General features: G+C 39.1%; 1 long non-coding RNA gene across 3 annotated transcripts in view; it reads right to left on the reverse strand.

Annotated features, from left to right (window-relative positions):
• LOC142362720 (uncharacterized) overlaps nt 1-20931 on the reverse strand; it is a 135913-nt gene that overhangs the window by 76180 nt on the left and 38802 nt on the right. For all 3 annotated transcript variants that reach the window (XR_012765246.1, XR_012765247.1, XR_012765244.1), the window contains exon 2: nt 12109-12223. This is a non-coding gene — a long non-coding RNA (uncharacterized LOC142362720). The remainder of the gene's footprint in view (nt 1-12108; nt 12224-20931) is intronic.

The following is a 20931-nucleotide window of genomic DNA, read 5'->3' on the forward strand; positions in this document are numbered from 1 at the left end:
CACACTGGTGAAAGCAGTCAGTACACTGCAGCATAGGGCTGCCTGCTCGGAGAGACCTCGATAGCCTGGAGAAGGGGCTGATGAAAACCTTATGAGGTCACGAAACACAAATGCAGAGTCTTGCACCTGGAATGAAATAGCATCACACAACAGCACATGCCGGAGGCCAGCTGCCTGGGTAGCAGCTTTGCAGAAAAAGACCTCGTGCCCATGAAAATGACAAGCTGAACGTAAGGCAGCACTATGTCTTTGAGACAAAAAAGGCTTACAGCATGCTGTTCAGTATTAGCAAGAGTGTAGCTAGCAGAACAAGTGAAGAGGTTATTATCCTCTATTCAGTACTTGTGTGAAATCACATCTGGAGTACTGTGTTCAGCCTGGGCTTCCTATTACACGAATAACATTGAAAAACCACAAGTCCAGTGGAATACCACTACAAACAAGATGCCTGAGATGATTAAGGTGTTAAGACAATTAGGGGACTGAAGAACATGGCTCATGGCACAAGGCTTAGTGTGCTGGATTTGTTTAACCGAAAGATAAGATGGTTAACGAAAGATTTAATTACTGTTGTGAACTATCTAACAAGTTATTAAAGAGAAGATAGAGCCAGACCTTTCTCAAAGGTGCTCTGCAAAAGGGTAAGAGTCAACAATAACAAGGTGCAGGAAAGGAAATTTCAGTTACACCTAAGGAAGAATATTCTTCATAACAGGAGTGTTCAAACACTGGAACAAGCTGCCAGAGATACAGTCGTATTCTGTCATTAAAAATATTCAAAAGTTGACTGGACAAGAACCTAGCCTAACTTCGAAGTCAGATCCAAGTTTTACATTAACCCTGTTCTGAGTAAGGGATTGGACCAAATGACCAGTCAAGATCCCTTCCACTTTCCCTTAATTATGAGTCTACAGTATTTATCTTTCACATTCACTGTACAAACTCAAGGCCTTAAGTGCTCAACAGCAGCGTTCTTCAGCAGAGATGTTAGAAGCTAATTACTAGAAACTGTTGGACAGCTTAGAAAGAAAAAGCAGAAGGCTTTTTACAGCTTCTCAGGTTGAAAAGGAAATGGCCTACTTTATCAGTGTGATATAATATCATATTACTCTTAATGAGTTATATTTTGAATGACCACTCCACTGCATGATCTTTGTGTCAAATGCAGAAGCAAATCAGAAGCTGACAGGAAGAATACCAGAGAATTTGGCAGGCACTGCTTGGACTGCTGGCACATGAGAAGGAGCCTGAAAGATTATGGAATAAACATTCAGATAGATGTTTATGGTAAAATCATTAGAAGTAACACGGGAAGTTAGGTGGCAAGATAATTAACAATATAAGTTTCAAACACTTCATGGTTTGAAATAGGTGATCTTTGTGATTGGAAAAAAGGATTATAAACAGTAATATATTATTGTATGATTAATAAGAATAACATAATGGATTAATTCCTTACCATTTTTGTTTCAGACTCTCCCTACACTCACATACAGGTCATTATGCAGACTTGTTTTCTCCTCATGTTTGGAGGGTTCTTGTTCAGAAGCTCTAAGTGTAGATTTCTAAGTTTTCAGAAATGTGCCAGACTGAACATTGATAAGTATAATAGCACATGTAAACCAGGTCTTTCTCAGTAAAATACTCATAGGAACAAAGATCTGTTGTTTTTTGGTTTGGTGGGGTGTTTTTTTGGGTTTTGGGTTTTTTTGGGTTTTTTTTTTTACATAGGTAGCACTACCCACCACGTAAGTAATAACCATCAACCTGTTCATTGATGTTATCAAGGGAGAAGGCAACTTTGTCCCTCTCCCTTAGGATTTTACACAAATATAACCACTTGCACACCTTCACAATGTGAACAACACCTTACAGTCTTTGGCCCAGTTCAGAGAAGATGACTCTTCCTCTAATCTCAGGAAATGTGTTAGTGACGATCTTTAAGAAACAGAGGTCCCTTCCAGTCTCAACCGTTCCATGATTTTGTGATCTTAAAGGAAAAATCCATTTCTGTTCTAAAATAGCTAGAAGACTCATATCCTTTGTTGGTTCTTCTTTCACAAGACGGATATTACAAAGCAGGGAGAGCATTTCCAGGGGAAAAAACCAAACCAAACCAACCAAACAAACAAATAGTTAATTGTATTCTTACAACAATGTGTAATATGCATACAGGCAATAAGTGTCTTTTTTGCTCCAGCAAATCAAATTCCCACAAGAAGTGAAAATTAAAGGCCAGCAGAAGGCAATTCAAATGGTCCTTATTTTCTGTAGGTGGCAAAAGTCCGCAAGTTGTAACGCTAGTTAAGACCACAATGTAGCTAGAAATTCAAGTTAACTAACTATTTGCAAATATTTCATAAACATAGAACTGCACTGGTTTATTTTTTTTAATAAAACAGCATAGCTTATAGCACTATTGCTGAAGTTTTCCAAATTATCCACTTAATCCCAGAGCAGTTTACAAACATAATTCTGTATTAGACTACTGCTTTTTTTTTTTCTTCCAGTTTTATGCATGTTTGTATTGGAAACTGGACCCTTCATACTGTGTTTCTCGTTTCTGTTTCAAAGAAGTTTCTAAAACTTGTGTAAGTTTCCAGAGTCCATCGCATTTTAGGCCAAGCCGCACAGTGCTTACTTCATTTGGCCATATCAAACTTCCATTAATAAAAACATTAACAAAAAACAAATTTAAAAAATATTTTGGAGGTTTGTTCCAAATAAAAACAAGCTTGTGATACTCCATGATTAAAACAGGATCATAGCTAAATGCAAGTCAATACATTGTTGTGAAAATGGTAAATATCATTATGCAATGTACAGATAAGAGTGCAGCCTGTAAAACCTATGATTTAATTTTCACTATGTTCAACACAAAGATGTCAGATAAAGCCCTTATCTTTGTATAACATAGTTCTGGAAAGACGCAAGTCGATTGGATAGTGCAGAGGAGAAAAACAAAAGTGTCAGAAATATAGTCTATAGGATAGAAAAATTGGATTGTTCAATCATTTAATATAGCCTAAGATAGAAAAATTGGATTGTTCAATGATGAAGCAGAAGCAGAATCTATCTTTAGAGAGCAGAATAACTTTTTCATACCATCCATGATAAAAAGGAGAGGTAACAATTAACCGATGGAAGAGAAGCTTTTTAGGTGTCAAGAAATACTGTTTTCAGTGATCAAATTTCAAACCATACCCATGCTTTAAATACTTGTATATGTATGTATCTATATATGCATTTAAAGCACGACTCTACTTTGAAAAAGACAGTATATGGGTGAAAAAAAGAATTCTCCTTCCTACCTGCATAGCACTTATGCCTGGATTTTGAAAGTAATAATTCCCTCTAACATATTAATTATGAGGGTCTAGCTTATAAAGAAATGTTAAAATCCATCCTTTGCAACTTAACACATCGTGAAGTGTCCTGTTCTCAGAGACAATTAGCACAAGTATTAAACATTTAACTCTTTGTCTACAAAAACTATGACTGGCTAATATAATTCTGTCAACAAGATATTTTCTAACAAGCAGTTTCTCTGTGAACTTGTAAAAATTATTAGAATACTTAACTTCTTCCTCTCTTTATCCCAATCAACCAACATAGAACATTTACCAAAAAAAAAAAAAAGCAGGTAACTGTAATGGGGTTATAAAAAACAATGCCCAGTTCCAAACATGCAAACTAGTGATATTTTGTAATTGCATCATTAATTTTCTTTCTCAGATTCTCCACATGCAAGCTTAAAAGACTAAATAGCCCCAAACAAAGCGTCTCCTCTAGGACATGCTGTTAACTTTTCATTTCAATGACAAGCCCCTCTTCCCCCCCGGTACCCAGCAATAGTTCTCTTTCCATTTGAGACAACTCCTTTCCCCCAAGTAAAGGGCAAAAACACTTTTAAAAGTGAACAAAAATCTTTACTTTATAATGAAGCTACAATGCTAATAAAAAGTGATATTAGATGTTATTCAGTATGAGGACAGTCAGATTGCCCTTTCTGCACCATCTCACACCTATGAACACAAATTCCACTCACATTTTCTGCTCATAACTTGTACTGACACTTCCCGTTCAAACTGTCTTATCAAATCATTCTAGTAACTTTTAGGAGACATTTAATTACTAATTTGAGCTGTAGATGACACCAACAGAGCATACCAAAAGATGAATTTTACCCAGTCCCATATCTCAACAGCGTAGTGTAAAGCAAACAATGCCAATTTTCTTGACCTCATTGCTTTTTCTTACCTCTCCTCTCTACAGAGGTCTGCTTTCTTTCCCTTTCCCTCACATTCCTCTTCCTTTCTTGTAGAGACCGCTGTACTGAAGGCTCTACAAAAGGTCACTCTCTGGAAGGCTCAGTCACCTCTGCATGTAGCACTCCCCAGCTGCAACACATCCTACAATTTAATCCTATCTGGGAGTACAGTTCAATCTTTGTTAACCCTTTACTGGCAAGAGTAGCCCATAAATGCAATGATTTAGGATCCAACTATCCTTAATCCAATCTCACTTCCCATAGGTATTTTAGACACCAAAGTGGTTGCTACCCAGCCAGCTGAAAATGAAACACAAAAGAATGATTAGCACCTTTCCAGCACAGAGTGCCTCACTGCTGCTGCCAGAGCTCTTCCACAGAAGATGGTCTCCTAAGGTGGCTTAGAGGCCTTTGGGATCCCGTTAATAAAGTGAAGCGCTTCACAGTTTCCTCATTTCTACCACTGCAAAATGATGAGACTTGAACCATCTACTCCTGCTGGAAGTACAGAAGATCCACAAACTGCTACAGCTCACCTCTGTAGACACCCTGCCTATGCGCCCCCCACAACCACAGCATGCACCCACCTTCACAATCTTCCTGAGTATCTTCCCAAGAAAGAGATGCCAATTTTAGGGAAAATAAACCCATTTTTTTGTCAAACCGCTATTCCTTACTGTGCTGATTACTCTAAAAATTTAGTCCTCTTTTTTCTTTTGCTGTTTATAACTCTCCCCCAAACAAATCCACTTTTGTACTGAAATACAGAATATTCTATCAGTTTCCTTGCATTATTTTTTTTTTCTTTTAAAATTCACTAGGTAGAGAAGCATTTGTGTCTCCAGAGCCACAGACCAGCAGCTTACGAAAACGAAACCAACACTATTGGAACAGATTTTTTTCTGTATTTTTTCTTTCAGGTTTAATTTACTTTTAATACAACTATATACCCATACTTACAGTGAGCATAGCGTCAGCTATGCAACACGACTGCGACAGCTTCAGGACAATATCCTGACAGAGCCCTCAATCTAATGAGCAGGATGGGGTAAACAAGTGCTATGGAAGATGTAAGCACAAGGAGACAGAAGAATATGTATCTAGATACCTACACATATCAACTGAAGACAGAGACAGCAGCGTCCAAAGATGTTCCTGTGCAACTCTGTTCTACCACCAGCATCAAATATATTTATGCCAATGTGCAGAAAGAGGAAATCAGTAGGATACCACAGAAATCACTCCGGGAACAAACCAAGGTTAAATCTCACTCACACACTCTCCTCTAGCTGCAACATATTATAAAATAGCTAAAAGACAAGTTCCCTACATAGACAACTTGGTAATTGTCCAGTATAAATCACTCCCATAAGACATAGAAAATGAGATAATACTTCTGCAAGATGCTCTCGAGAGAGCACTAACAAATCTTTCTGAATACGTTGCAGAACAGCCTCATGGATAAACAGCAAGCAACTCTATAGCAAGCAAGGAATGAGAAATTTTGGGGGTCACCAAACGCCAGACATCAGGGACTCCTCTTTCAAAGCTATTTCGCTTGGACATTCTACAGCTGACTGTAAACTGGAAAGCAAACCGAGCTCCTTAAAACACACATTCAATGCACATGCCAGAAAGACAACAGTACGTGCCACAGTGAGCAACAAACCAAAGAGGAACTCGGAGACTTTAACACACCCTCTGTGCCTTTATGCAAGTAGGCTTAACGGGGCTGCTTCACTCAGCTCAGATTGCCGCACTGCTTGTTGTCCGATTTCAGGATGCACCACTACAAACATTGCAGTATTCCGTAGCCAGTCTAATATGTACACGCAATAGCTCAGGAGAAATACCTGAAACTTTCTGCTATAAGAAAACTTAAGAACCCTGATGAAAATTGCTTGAATATTCAGCAAAGACCTATAGTTTCATACTCGTAAAATAGCACTTTACAAAAGTGGTAAACAATTCAGAACGAAAGCTTTTGGCTGACAGCCAGACAGGTTAGCATGCAAGGGCACAAGCTAGTATCTGCACGTGCTATGGAAGGCTGTGTGAGTGCTGGTTTGCACATACCTCACAGGCAGCCACCTCAACCGCAGACACGCTTTCTGCAGCTAGGTTTGAAAATTTCATCTCCACTGTGAGTAGTGGCTGCCCATACATTCAACAGGCTGACAGTTACTGATATTAATGGAAACAGGAAAAAAAAAAGAAAAGGTGGACTTCAATTACCAAATTCTGATGAGGCCATGGAAACCTCACAGAAAGATATTTAAATGACTAAAAGGCAGATAGTTTTAAAGATTTTGGAGTTTCTAGGCAAGAACTCCAGTGCCATGGGATAACTCACAGGATTTTAACTATGGAAAAACACCCCTGAAAACATGGCCTAACACCATGTTGATACAGATCTAGCACAACAAGGGTTCTGATGCTGTAGTCTAGGCATGCCACTAACTGCCCTCAGCTGTGAAACCAAATTCAAAGTACACTTACTGCATGATAAACAACACCTGGATGCATATTGGCCTGCAAACTCTGGGCAAATCTATACAACAAAAAGAAGATACAATTGCAACACAAGTGCACATAACCATGCTGTCTTTAATTTTGCAAAGATATAGAAGCACTGATGTTCAGCACAGGCCAGCAAGTCAGAGACAAGCCTTCCATGAACAATAACTATGTGAGCTCCTGCCAAAAGCTAATACAAAAACCAACATTACTTGGTCTTTGCTGCTTTTTACCTGCAAAATTAATTCAACCTGCTAAACTAGCCTGTATATGTCTATTTGTGCCTTCACAATCTCTTTATTTTGCTGTGAAGTCATTCTGTCTGAAAGGAAATACAGCATACACAACCAAATAACAATAAAAGATAGAAAATAGGTCTGTGTTTTGGGAAAAACTGAAGAGGCCCAGAGGAAGAGTTATAAATCTAAAATATTTGCCAAAGCTAGGGCTGTAGATGATGGGACCAGGGTCATTGGACTTAGGTAGGTGTCTTCCCAGAGAAAGTAGAGTGGAGATTGACTTCTAAATTAGAAATGTAAATTCTGGTCTGGCTGCAATTCCAATTCATTTTAGAAGTGCTATAACTGAAATCTATAACACACAACTTCATAATCAGCAGCTTGTGGTTTATTACGACGTCCTACTCATCCTCATTTCTTACAGGTTACTGGACTAGAATCCAATCCATCATTAAATTACTCCCATATTTCACTACATCAGTTAATAAAGATCTGGAGCACATAAAACAAAACAACATTTAATGCACTTCACAGGTTTAAAAAAAAAAAATAAAAATCGCATATTACATCCTACTTACAGTGAGAGCATCTTGCCACTGGTTCTGCAGCATCATTTTTATTTAGTGTACTCCTGAAAGCCTAGCTCATCTTCAAGTTGATGCTCACCATAAAAGTGTTATTCTTTCTTTGGCTTAACAATGAGCTCCTTATTTGCTTCTTTCACATATTTTCCGTGGTATCAATATCTATTCACTGAGATTATCAGTAATAAATCACTAAATGAGAAATAATAAATAGAAGAGAGAACTCCTTGCATCACACTTAAAGAACAGATGGACAGTCAATCTGAGTTGATAGCACCTGCAAGCAACACCATTTTCTCTAATGGAGGGATCAAAGACAAGTCCAGTCCCCAAACCACTAAAGCCTGCAGGACAGCGTGACAGTTTTGTCTGACACTAGAAGTCCCCACGTTAAACAAACCCTCATTTGCAGCATGTCACAGAAGTAAGTCTTATGCTGCAAATACCAGTGGATCAGTGGTTATAGAAGAAGGGTGTCACCCCAAGCATTTTCTGCAGACTCTGACGGAAACAAAACGTTCCCATATTCAATAAACATTTTAGGCTTTTGGTGAAAGCATTTATGCAGTGGCTAAGCAAAGTGTCATCTTCAAGACATTTTGTTCCAGCTTGAAAAAAACCAGCAGCTGAACAACTGGCTCACATTTCTGTCCCCAGACTGTGATGGATGAGATGGTGCTGGTGGTACTAACAGGGCTCCGAGATGGCTCAAGTTTTCAGAAGGGAGACAGCCTGCTCTTGGACAGTGCTTATCCCACACTGCTAGCCGCACTGAAGGTTTGAAGTCTGAACAAGACTAATAAATAGCAATACCTTATATTCTACAATGGTAGATATTGGCAATTTTTTTCCACATACTTCCAACTTGTTTATATCTATCTGTTTGAGGCTGAGGCTCTCGTCTTCTGCATTACCTTCATGAACCAAAACCGAAAGCAGAGGCTTAGTGAATTAAGCTTAGCCCCTGGCTTCTCTTGTAAGGTTTTCTAGTCTAATCAGACTTCAGCTCTCATTTAAAGAGTTCATTTGCAATGACCTGTGCCCCTCCTAGTAACAGTCACAAATATGTTTACTGGCAACTGTACCATTTTTCTAAAACTGTTTTACTGGAAAACTGTTCTGCTCTTCCCTTTTCTTCTAAAGCTACTATTTGCTAGACAATGCCTCCTCATCCCCACCACCCCACACACAAAAGCCAACATGTTCTTTTCACTCAGTATTACAACTTAGCCCCATTTCCCGTCCAGACTGCAGAAATCACCCTGAAAATAAGGCAACGTGGCATGAAGCCAAATGCACTGACTGTATTTCCTGACCTAAATCAACAGCATTGCACAGACTAAAAGCAATTCCTGTTAATGCCATCGGTAGGGAAGATCAACACCTACCAGGACAAAGAAGTCATTCCTTGCTTTCATGAATCAGAAACCAAGTTTTCTGCAACTTTATTCCTTTTGTAATTCTTTCACTTTCCACTTAAATTAACTGAAAATATTTGTAAAACCACAAATCAAATACCTCCTTTAGTTTATGCTGCAGTTTATGTCAAAATGTTAAATTTTGTTAACATTTTTTGTTAGAATATTTTTAGTACTACAAAAAGTCAGCCTCCAAGGCAACTGAGATAGCCTGACTCTAGCAGTATAATTGCTTCTATATACATATCTCATTCTAAGTGACTCTGTAGATACAAAGATGCAATCCAGTTGTAAAACTGTATTCATCCATGCCTGCGAGAATCAGAGCAGAAACATCATCTGGTGTTATCACCATCATCATCTCATATTTTCAGTCTGAAACACAGGACTGCTATAGAAATTCTTCAAAATGCATAGTGGTTGATTTTATACAGAAAAAAAATTATTTCCCACAACAGCACCAGTGAAAAATATGTTAGTATAAAAATAGACACAGGTGTATCTTTCAATCCTACCACTACAAATCTACCTACTCCATCACTTTGTGGACACTCATCCAGGCAGGCTCTCAGGCATGCAGAAACTCTAACGCCCACTCTGCATGCCTGCACATGTGCTACGCCTCTCAAGAGCCAGAAAACTGACTTATGTCAAGTAAGTTGGCATCACAATATGCAGAACAGAAACCTGCTTTGTGAATGGCCCACTATGGGTCACCTTGCGCGGAAGCTAGAACTGCAAAGTTCTTCAACAACATTTCCTGGAACTTTAAAAAATTTTCTTTTGCCACTTTAACGTTTTCCCTGCACCCCCAGATAATTGAGCAAAGTACTTTATAGGCAGACATGTCTAACACAATCTTAAATTGTAAGCATCTACTGAAGAGGAGCTTAGTAATATCCTCAGTGTGACGATATACTTTCAGATAACTCATTATTTAGATAGAGGCCATGAGATTATTTGGGTTTCAAGGATGACTATTACCCTCCTTAAACAAAAGCTGTAAAGCTGGAATTCAAAACTGCATTAGAGTCAATTTGTCAATATGCATTTTAAAATCGTATTGTTCAGACCTCAAAACATTCCCTGAAATAAAAGGGCCTACCTTAACCAGCTCTGATGGTTACACTCAGTTCTTCCAGCTGCTCCCCATAGCTAGCACCAAAAGTGACTGATCTCTCTAAGGTACCTAGAAATGGTTCTTCTTATCCAACAACCACGTTCAGAAAGAAAGCATTCGTTCCTCATCATATCCTGTACAATAATTTCTTTAAGGGCCTATCCTGCTTCACTCTCAGTTGTTCTCTTTGAATTCTGCTTCAGACAAGCTTGACCTGTCCTTTCCTCCTTCACCTCAAGAGCTGAAGTCACTGCATACATTTACTGAGCTGCATTAAACAGGAGGAGCCCACATTCATCTCCTCTTATTAACTTTCAAGCCTGGGGCCCATAACAGATGCCCCTCAAAAATCACGCTTTCTTCCCAATACCTTTCTCCATGCAGCAGCTCATATTTCTTCACTAGGAAACAGGTTCTCCCTGTACTAATCTATTACTATACTTTCATCACAAGTTTCCACAGCTTATCAGGATTCTTACCATGAGGAATCTTCTCTTCACTACTACATTTAACCCAGGAGTAAATAGGGCCAAGTTAACTTTTAGTTACCTTTGCTGGATTTGATTTTGACCAGTCATAAACAAATGAACCTAAGACATCACAGGGTGACTTAAATAGAAGTTACAGGCAAGTTAATTTTAACTCTTGGTACTGCTTATTTATCTTGAACAGCCTTTTCCCATTTTTTGTTTGTTGCGAGAGTGGTTTTCGTTTGATTTTTAATTTGGGCTTACATTTCTGCAAAGCTTCAGTGTTGTTATCACTCAAAGTCTCACCTGAGAGCAGGCTTACGTTCTACATAACCTCTGGGAGAAAAAGTTGATTCTGGGAGCTGGTCTGACATTCCTGATCCTTTCAGTCTGAGGAGCGTACCACTCCTCACAGCTGATTTAAAGGGGAATGTCCACTCTTCGGTAAGATTAGGATCTCCTCCAAGGACTACAGATAGTTCAATGCCAGATATCAGTCCCTGTATTGAGGTGTACCATCAATAAAGTCATACCATTTTTCTTAGACTTTGTAGAGAAAATACTTCACTATTCCTAATAATATCAAGAATTCAAGAAAAACTGAGGTGGGACTATGAAATGGTTAGCAATGCCACACAGATTATAATAGCAGTAAAGGTAGAATGGTAATTGAAACAAGACAGCATTATAAAGCTGCTTTGATAACTATGTTATGCTATTGAAGTTTCAGCCACCACACCTTCAACGCTATCCTCAACCCTCACAGCTTGTTTACAGCTAGTGGAGGTTTGTCTGCCAGTGCCTCAGATGAATATTCATTCAGCTAACCTGAAAGAATTGTCCCAGTCAAAACAGGGATGGCTCTTAGCAGCATTCCCTAGGCTTTGTCATTAATAGATTCTTCTAGGAAATTAGGAACCTAAGTAAAAATCAGGAGCTGAAACATATCCTTAGTGTGAGCCCTAGTTCCAATGCTCTGGTGGGCCTGGAGCAGTTCTGGTCTGGTTTTGCCCTTTGGATTGGAGCAGTGAATAGCTTTCAGCTGAACTCTGCCACAAACCTCTCAGCTCCATATCAGTGCTGCAGATGCAAAGCAGCAGACAAATCCTTTCTCATTAAAAACCTGAAGTTATGATACTGCTTTCATCCTTCGGTGTGTATGGCTTCACCAAAATGGACCGTATCCTTTTCACTTATCCATGTACAACAGCCTGCCAGCTAAGGCACTAGCCCACGCATGGGAGCCTAGCCCTGAGTCCTTGTTCTGCCTGCTTCACCCCATACTAGTATTTCCACACATACTAAATGTTTAAGTCTAATGATCTCAGACCATGACTGCCATGGTAACTGTAGGCAACAACCCACAGCATATGTTTCATATACACCAACAGTGACCTAAAAGAATCCTAATAATGGTGGGAGTGACATCACGGCTAGAACTTGTCCTACACTAGTAAACAGCTATTCACACAGGAATTCAAGTGACTTACATGACAGCCTGGTAAACACACACCACTGTTCAGTATCTGTCTCCTGAAGAACACAGCACCTCTAACTTCCTTTTCTTGATCTTCCTGGCAAAGGTCTTCATATGCTTACCCTCACCTAAAAATGAAGTAAAACATATTAAGGCATACACTACTGTTAATATGATGAATACATATGAGTGGAAGGAATGAAAAAAATACCCAACCCAAAAAAACCAAAAACCTCCAACCAAATGAACCAACTTCCTACACATAATAAGCTGATTTGCTCTATACTCAACACTGACAAAGATGGAACAGTGCTTGAGGCCAATTCTCATAGTACAATTACCTCTAATGAAGCTAAATTACTCTGAGTCAGTCAGTCAAGGCCCCTAAGTGGACACCATTGTATGCTTGCCAGGCTGACAGGAACTTTCAGTGGCATTCAAATAAAGGGCATTTTATAATAGCTGACAATGTAACCCCTAGGATGATAAATTGCAGGCTCCTTTTTGTCACAGTTTTACAATGATCTTTAGTGCAAAATAATTAGTAGGAAACTTCGTTGACTTATAGGCAATTACTCAACCAACTCTTGTAGTTACAGTACTGTTTGGTTTCTACAATTCAAGCATGATTCTACTTCCCTCATCAAAAACTAAGAGAGATGGATAAATGTGTTATTTAGTGATACCTGGCATGCAGCAAGTCCCACCATTTTACATGTCTTTCATTGGATCAATTGTTTCCTTCAGGCCAAAACCACCTCAGTATCAGCTGAAAACAATCATAAGTCACTACAGAGCACTCCACCTAATGCACCTAAAGAATTCTGAATTTTAATAATGGCTTCCTAGCAAAACCAGACAAGGATTCAAGAGATTCTGCAAATGCAATTTTGTCTCATATTAACTAAACTTGAAATAACCTTGCTTTTTCTTTTTAAAGCTTCCGGATTTCTGTGAGGATCTTATAAGAGACAGTGTCAAAAGTCTTACTGAAGTCAAGGCAGACAACATCTACTACTCTCCCCTCTTAGAGAGATGGGATTCTTTTAAGCTCATCCTCAAAGAGGCCAAAGTCTACTCTCCTGAACTCCGGAGTTGTGATCTTACTATTGTTTAAAAAAAAAAAAAAAAAAGAAAAGAAAAAAAAAAAAAATGAGGAAAAAGAAGCCAATACACTTTTTTGCCATCGCAAGTTATTAGGAAATTGTGAGCCTCAGAGTTACAATGCCATCTGGAGGGACCTTGACAGGCTGGAGAGGTGGGCCTGCGTGAACCACATGAAGTTCAACAAGGCCAAGTGCAAGGTCCTGCACGTGGGTCAGGGCAATCCCAAACACAAGCACAGGCTGGGCAGAGAGTGGTTCGAGAGCAACTCTGAGGAGAAGGACTTGGGGGTACTGGTGGATGAGAAGCTCAACTTGAGCCGGCAACGTGCACTTGCAGCCCAGAAAGCCAACCATATCCTGGGCTGCATCAAGAGTATTGTGGCCAGCAGGTCAAGGGAGATGATTCTGACCCTTAACTCTGCTCTCGTGAGTCCCCACCTGGAGTCCTGCATCCAGCTCTGGAGCCCCCAGCACAAGAAGGACATGGATGTGTTGGAGCAGGGCCAGACAAGGGCCACGAAGATGATCCAAGGGCTGGAGCATCTCTCCTATGAGGACCGGCTGAGGGAGCTGGGGCTGTTCAGCCTGGAGAAGAGAAGTCTCCAGGGTGACCTTAGAGCAGCCTTTCAGTACCTGAAGAGGCCTACAGGAAGGACGGAGCAGGACTTTTCACAAGGGGGTATAGTGACAGGACAAGGGGGAATGGCTGTAAACTAAAAGAGGGCAGATTCAGATTAGATATTAGGAAGAAGTTCTTCCCTCTGAGGGTGGTGAGGCCCTGGCCCAGGCTGCCCAGAGAAGCTGTGGCTGCTCCCTCCCTGGCAGGGCTCAAGGCCAGGTTGGATGGAGCTCTGAGCAACCTGGTCTGGTGGAAGATGTACCTGCTCATGGCAGAGGGTTTAGAACCAGATGATATTTAAGGTCCCTTCCAACATAAACCATTCTATGATTCTATGATTGTCACCAACTAGGCTACACACTCCGAAGCAGGGTGCAATTCAGTCCTAAGTTAAAATGTTTGATTCATGAAAATCTGTTTTGCTTGCCTTAAACTTGGTATATGCCTCTCCTTTTGCTACCTTACTTGTCCACAAAACACTTTTGGCATTTGGGCACGTCAGACGTTATTTCCTGGGCAGTTCTGAGCTTACTGAGCCCACCGAGGACAGAAATGAGTAAAAGATCCTCCAGGCTCTTAGCAGTATCTGATCCAATAGATAGACTGGAACTAACACACTAAGAAGTTAGCGGTCCCCTGAATGCAGTGCAGATGAGCTCTTATTGATATTCCAGGCTGTGCTTGAGCCTTTCCTAACACACACTTACCCAAAAGGCAGTGGCTTGAGTTCAATTGCTTCCTTGTTCTGTGGGATTTAATATGTTTACCCTTAATAAATTGTAACACTGTCAGCATGCCAGCAGGCTTCTCTCCACAGGACTAGCTGCTCTTTGAAGAGGAAGAGAGAGGTGAAACTTACAGTGTAACTGTGCTAAGTGACAGATGAACAGGAACAGAGGGGAAAAGGTGAAATGTAGAAGGAACTTCTACGTCTTTTGTTTATTTGTTTAACTGTTAAATGTTAAAATAATTAAACATAAATAAGAAAACACTCTCTGTCTAGAAAAGGTTTTTTAAGTATTCAGCCAGAATTTAAATTAAGAGAATCCCTGCACATGCTTTTGTCTATTTTCACATTTTGTGACTATTAGCAGGGAAACCTTTAAAGCTATTTCTTCAAATGCTTTTCTCCAGTGTTGAATTTCTGTGTAAACTTAGAGAAAAAGGGCTAAAACATGTTGAACTTCTATCATTTTTGCAATGAGATGCCTTGCTGTCTCTGGATAGCAAGCCAGCCTTTTCCTTCATTAGCTTTCCCATATCAACTTGCTGCTTTAGCCCATGACAATTCATCTGCTCAGCTTTTCATTACCCAGTTTTTGTAGGAACAAAATTCAGTGCAGCTACCTCGCTGCGCATGTGGGCTGGCCTTCCACACACTGCCAATCTGCACGTAACAGACCTTGGAACAAACAAACAAAAGATGTATTCACGCACTGGTTTCTAGTTCCAACCTTTCACCAAGACCAAATGCACTTAGAGGTTACAGTACTAGATGTATACCAGTACTGCAGGTTTTATAGATTTCCTTCATTTGACTTGAATCAGCAGCGGCATGCAACATTTCTGCAAAGAGTACAGTCTGGTTTTGTTTGTATTGCCAATAGCCCATAATTTCCTTTTATTACCAAATATTTGGGTGGGTTGTTTGCTTTAAAAAAACAAACAGCCCTGTTTGTTCTTAACTGTTTCTTCTTAACTTGAAATAAAATCTTCCTTATGGAATTGTCTCCTCATTAAAGCTGTTAGTTACAGAGACTAAAATGACCAGACTAACATTTAAAACTATATCTTCTGTTGTATAAATTCTACTAGCTAAAGCAATGTAAGCCAATCTAGTCTTCTTTTTCCAGAGTACACTGCAGCTAATTCACTTAGTCATAAAATGGGAGCAACAAGAAGTCTAAATGCCCCCTTTTCCCAGTAGTGTGCATCTGGCTTTGGAGCAGAAGAGGCAGAGCTTGCAATACCAAAGCCGTGACTCTTGTTAATCCTTGTTAAATCCTTGTTAAAACAGCTCTGCCTGAACTGACTACCTGCCAACCTGAAGATACAGACAAGGCACACAGGGCTGACCTACAGAGGGAGTAATTGGGGAAGTGTGTTAAATTAAAATACAATATTAATTCTCCAGACAGAAATATATACTGCAAGCAACTGTGTGACTGCAGAACTGTGCCAAAGGACGGAAAATTCCCACAGACCACTACAGTAGGAGAACAATTTAGTTCTGTTTATGCATTCATACAAATTCTTAGTCCAGTTGTGTTAAAGACAGTTATACTTCACAAGCTGCTTAAAAGAAGATTTCCCCTCTGCCCCGCAGTCACTGACAAGTCAAACCAGAGAGCAAGCCAGCATCTGTTGCGTTTGTCTCTGCTCAGAGAGCGTCTATGCGGAAGAGATGACAAGACTGCCAGGTCCATGGGCAGCCAGACACTGAATCACGATCCATAACTGCAGTGGCCAGAATCCAACCGTTTCATCATATCAGAAGGCTGAAAGCAGAAGGCATGTAGTGGCATGTAGTCAGTAGAGGATTAGAGAGATGCTGTTTATCTTCTAACTGCAATGAGAATATGAGTTTATATCTGTTGTCTCAGATCATCAAAAAGCTGTAATTTTTCTTTGTTCTTTCATCCTTTTTCCTTTCTTTCTGTACTCTTTAAACAGGGCACATTTGTCACTTTCCAGTTAATTACAGTTACAATTTGTAAACTAACTCTGTAAGTTTAATGAACCATCAAACATTAGTCAACATAAATACATTATTATAATTCTGTTCCTTGATGCTTCCTGTAGTTTTCATTTTCTCTGCTTCTAAAAACACATTTTCTATGTTTCAATTCCTTCTGTGTTCCCATCATTCTTCCTTCGTCTAATTTCTTCATTGTCATTACAGCAAGGCAAACAGAGAAAGATAGATATTAGGTCCATTAAAAGGAAAACCAGAAAGCTCCTTCTTTGCCGTAACTCATAAACAATCGTTTTCCTTTCATTTATTTTTATTTTTTTTCCAGTACTCAAAGCTAAAGATAATTCCCAGCATCACTGAAAGTTATGGTCAGTTCCATTCCTTCATGGATGCTTATATTAAGTAGAGACTTTGTCAGAGAGAGTAAGCAGAGGGGAAAAAAAAAAATTATTAAAAAATAGTAAAACTTACGCTATTTTTCAGTCTTTCATATTTATTACTGCCTTGATATTTTATATCCCTGAAATTATTTGTTCTTGTTTACATATAGTGGAAGATCATGTTAAAACAATCATTCTTTTGGTCAAAATTTAGATGCTATGTTAAAGGAGGGCAGTGTCGTAACAGCAGATTTGGAATTAGGATCTGCATATGTTCCTGAAGAAGAAGAAAGAGGACTCAGTGAAACTGTTTGTCAGCAAGACGTGGCCTGGATTACTCTATCAAACAGTGCTAACAGGTTTGAGGGGGAAATGATGACACAGAGATGTCAAAATTTCAATAAATTTCTTAAAAATCTGCTCCCAGTTTGTTGGCTGATCTGTACTTATTTGTGCATCCAAAACGTAGCCGAGAATGACCAATTGTACATCTTTTGAATGTGAAGCCTTCAAAACACAAACAGGACTTCAAGTAAGTCACGGACACCATCCATGGACAAGTTCTGAAGTAACCCTGAGACAGTGGTGTCACTGAACACAGCTCCCACTAAATGTGGGAACAGCAGTAAAACTGTTTCTATGCAGTTATGACCAGGATTATGACTTTAAGTTCTTCCTGATTAGTTCCATGATGTACATTGAAATCTATCACCTTCCACAGATATAATTTATAACTTTATTGTGTAATTCTTTCAAACAAGAAATTTGTTCCTGTAAATTCTACATAATCTTGATCTGGACAGAGCATTACCAAAGATGTGAATACATCTTTATTGTCACAGACAAAGTGAAAAATCCTTCTCCTCTAAAAACAGGATGTTTCCTCAGTTCCAAGAAAACAATTAAAAGCAAATTATATGCCTGATTTAATTAGATTGTAAAAGAGCCACCTATGCTATTTCTTGGGTTAAACTAAAAGTTCTTAGTATTTTCTAGTGCTGATTACAGCTGCTGTATTAAGTGGGTCATAATGTATTTTCAAAGAATAAAGGAGACTAGGATACTGTGGTGCAGAGTGCTGCACTATAATGGTACTTAATAAAGACATGATGCAATTAGTGATCTGTTTTTCACGGCCATTTCTAGTACACTCCTAAAAAAATTAAGAGATTCAAAGGTTAGTTATCTAAATTTATACAGAAAAGCACAGTGTCCACATTTCCAGTTAGCTGCATTGTGTGACCCACTAGAATTAATACAATAGGCTACTTGTTATTAAAGTGAAGGATCAGAATTATTTGATTAGGAGCAAAACCAGGGTTCATCTGTTTTCTGTTCACATTTGCATTCATAGTCATACGCTCAGTCCCCAGGAAGATAACAGTACTGGAGCGCTATAAGGAAGCTAATAGCTGTGCTGAACAGGGGAACCCAAAGCACAGTAGCAGCAAAAGTAAGGCGACTTAGTCCCATTAACTTACTGAATGAAAGCAAGGATCACACTGTCATAAACCACCTTAGCTTATAAATATTCTGGATTTACAACAATATCTGGAAAGTAGAATGATGATCTGGAGAAAAGTAGCTTTGGGTATGTATTGTTCTTCATTACTGAGCACTTCTTAACAAGCTCTCTGAGCACAAAACAGTATCATGTTATTCCCCAGATCTATTTCAAATGTCACTTCAGTGACAGAAGCTCTTGGCATGCTTGCATTAGCTTGGCTACTATCAGCAATGGCACAAAGTTTCCTGCCTCTGCTTTATGGACTGCTCTTGAGAAAAGTCCACATCATCCTCTTAAAGCAAGTGAGACACTTTCCTCACGCATAAATCAAATGCCCTTGGTTTTTCCCTTTTATAGAGATGCTACCATTATATTACCCCTTCTATCCAAACACCCCTTTACAACACAAAATACTGTACACAAAACATACAAAACTAGTACTGCTGGCAGAAAATAGTTGGATAAGGCTTCACAGAAGAGCTGAAGAAAAAAATTAAGGTTTTTCTGCACATAGCCCATGATGTGCAATAAATGTAATAATGTTCAGGTGCATACCTGTGAGCAACGAACAAAATAGTTTATTTAGTAGCTTCTTTTTCCTCTCTGATCTTTATCTGCTTTGTTTCAGTTTACTATATATAATAAACTTGTTTCCAGGCTAAGCTTATGTATGTTAATCTACTTTCTTGCACTTCAAAGAGCCCTCTGCATTCTATTATAAAGCTCCTGCTAAACTTTTCCTCAGAGAAATCTATGTGAGGACAATAATGTTAATATTAGTTTCCCTTCAGCTGTGCGAACAAAGAAATACCGATGAAACTTCAGGGAAATACATAGATTGGTGCAAAAGAAGAGGAGGAAAGAAGTTACATTCACAGTGCTAGTTACTCCCAGCAATCCCTTTCTGAGCCCAATGCTCAACTAAACCTGCTGTAGAAAAGCATTCACCTTCATGCCTGTGCTCAGAAACACATGGCATCCATAAATGCTACTGGTTCCAGCCCAGAGCCGCAAGCTCGGCTGGCAGCGATAACTACGTGCACAGATGAGACCAACTTTTTATCAAAAAAAAAAAAAACCAACCAAAACAGTAGGCCTCTCGGTTGTGAAGTAAAACAATAAAAACCACTTGCAGAAGAAGGTGAAAACAAATGGACAAAACCTCTGGAGAGTCACCTAAACTTCCACTGAAAGGTCTACTGACTTGTTGAATCCCTCTTACACCTAATAAAGCCCCTTTTTATCACTTACAAATGTTTATTTTTCACATAGGTTTCATACCCATGCCAACATCTTCTTTAAGCAGACTATTAAAAACTGTGCAATGTGGTGAATTTTACAAAAGCCACAGCCTCATATAAAACAGCGTCAAAACACTTCAACAATTTCTGGAGCTGTTCTTCACATTTTTCAAAAGTATAATGCATTTGTCAGTGCACTTTTTTCCCCTCACAAGTAGAATTCAAGTTGTTTCCCACAGATTCTCCTGGGTGGCCTAATTGCTCTTCATCATAAAGCAGAAAACCAAAATCAGTCTGATCAACAGTCTGATTAATGATGAGAACAATTTCCAGCTATAGCCAAAACACATGAATGCTACCTATTCCTTCTTATCTTATCCTGAAGTTCTCATTTATTTTACTGGAAAGAGTCCTAAATCACCTTGAGAAGTAGATTTATATGTGTCTGTAGCACAAGAATCTGTGGAAAATTTCCAACCCAGCAGTTACGTCACAAATATCAAGAAATCATGTAAGAACCAGTAAGGATGTTAAATGAAACGTGTCAAACAGATTTTTAGTATCATCTTCAGTCATACTAAACAGAACTGAACTCACATAGTTCAGAATATGAACCACACGTGGTATCTTAGCATTCATCAGCTTTCATCCCTGAAAAGCTTATGAGGAACAGCTAAAAGCAACTTGTTATTGACGTTAATACTACTATAGACAACACTTTTAAAAGAAATATGAAAAATGCTTGCCAAAACCAAGTCTTAAAGTGATTCATATTTCCTCTAAGACTGCTTCAAAAACAAAGGGAAAAATCTCTCCCTTCAAAAACTCCAAAATAACCTCAATCATGAGAATAGTTGAAACTCATGCTTTTCTTTGAAGTAATATAATCCTGTTGAAAGGGGATTTGGAATTTTTGTCAGCTTTTATATCATTATTCTTTCATACATCTTCTATAAATGATACGCAAACCACAAACACCAGTAAGTATTTGCCAGCTACATAAGTATGCCCTCTATAGTGCAGATGCGGTTTATGCCAACCTGCCACTGCGGTTCCTTGAGATGCTTTTTGCACAATCTTCATCCTTAGGAAGCATTAATGATGAAACATTTCAGTCACCATGCCTATGGGAGAACCAGTTACTTTCTTTCCTCTCTCCTTTGAACATTTCCAAGCCATAAGCTTGGAACTGATGACACAAACACATCTATTCCTCTGTCACAAAAAGCATAATGGAAAATCAGAAGACAGATACTTTGTTCTGGCTGCCAGGCTTCCTCCTATCGCT

Source organism: Opisthocomus hoazin, chromosome 11 (genome assembly GCF_030867145.1).
Source record: "Opisthocomus hoazin isolate bOpiHoa1 chromosome 11, bOpiHoa1.hap1, whole genome shotgun sequence".
Classification (NCBI taxonomy): domain Eukaryota; kingdom Metazoa; phylum Chordata; class Aves; order Opisthocomiformes; family Opisthocomidae; genus Opisthocomus; species Opisthocomus hoazin.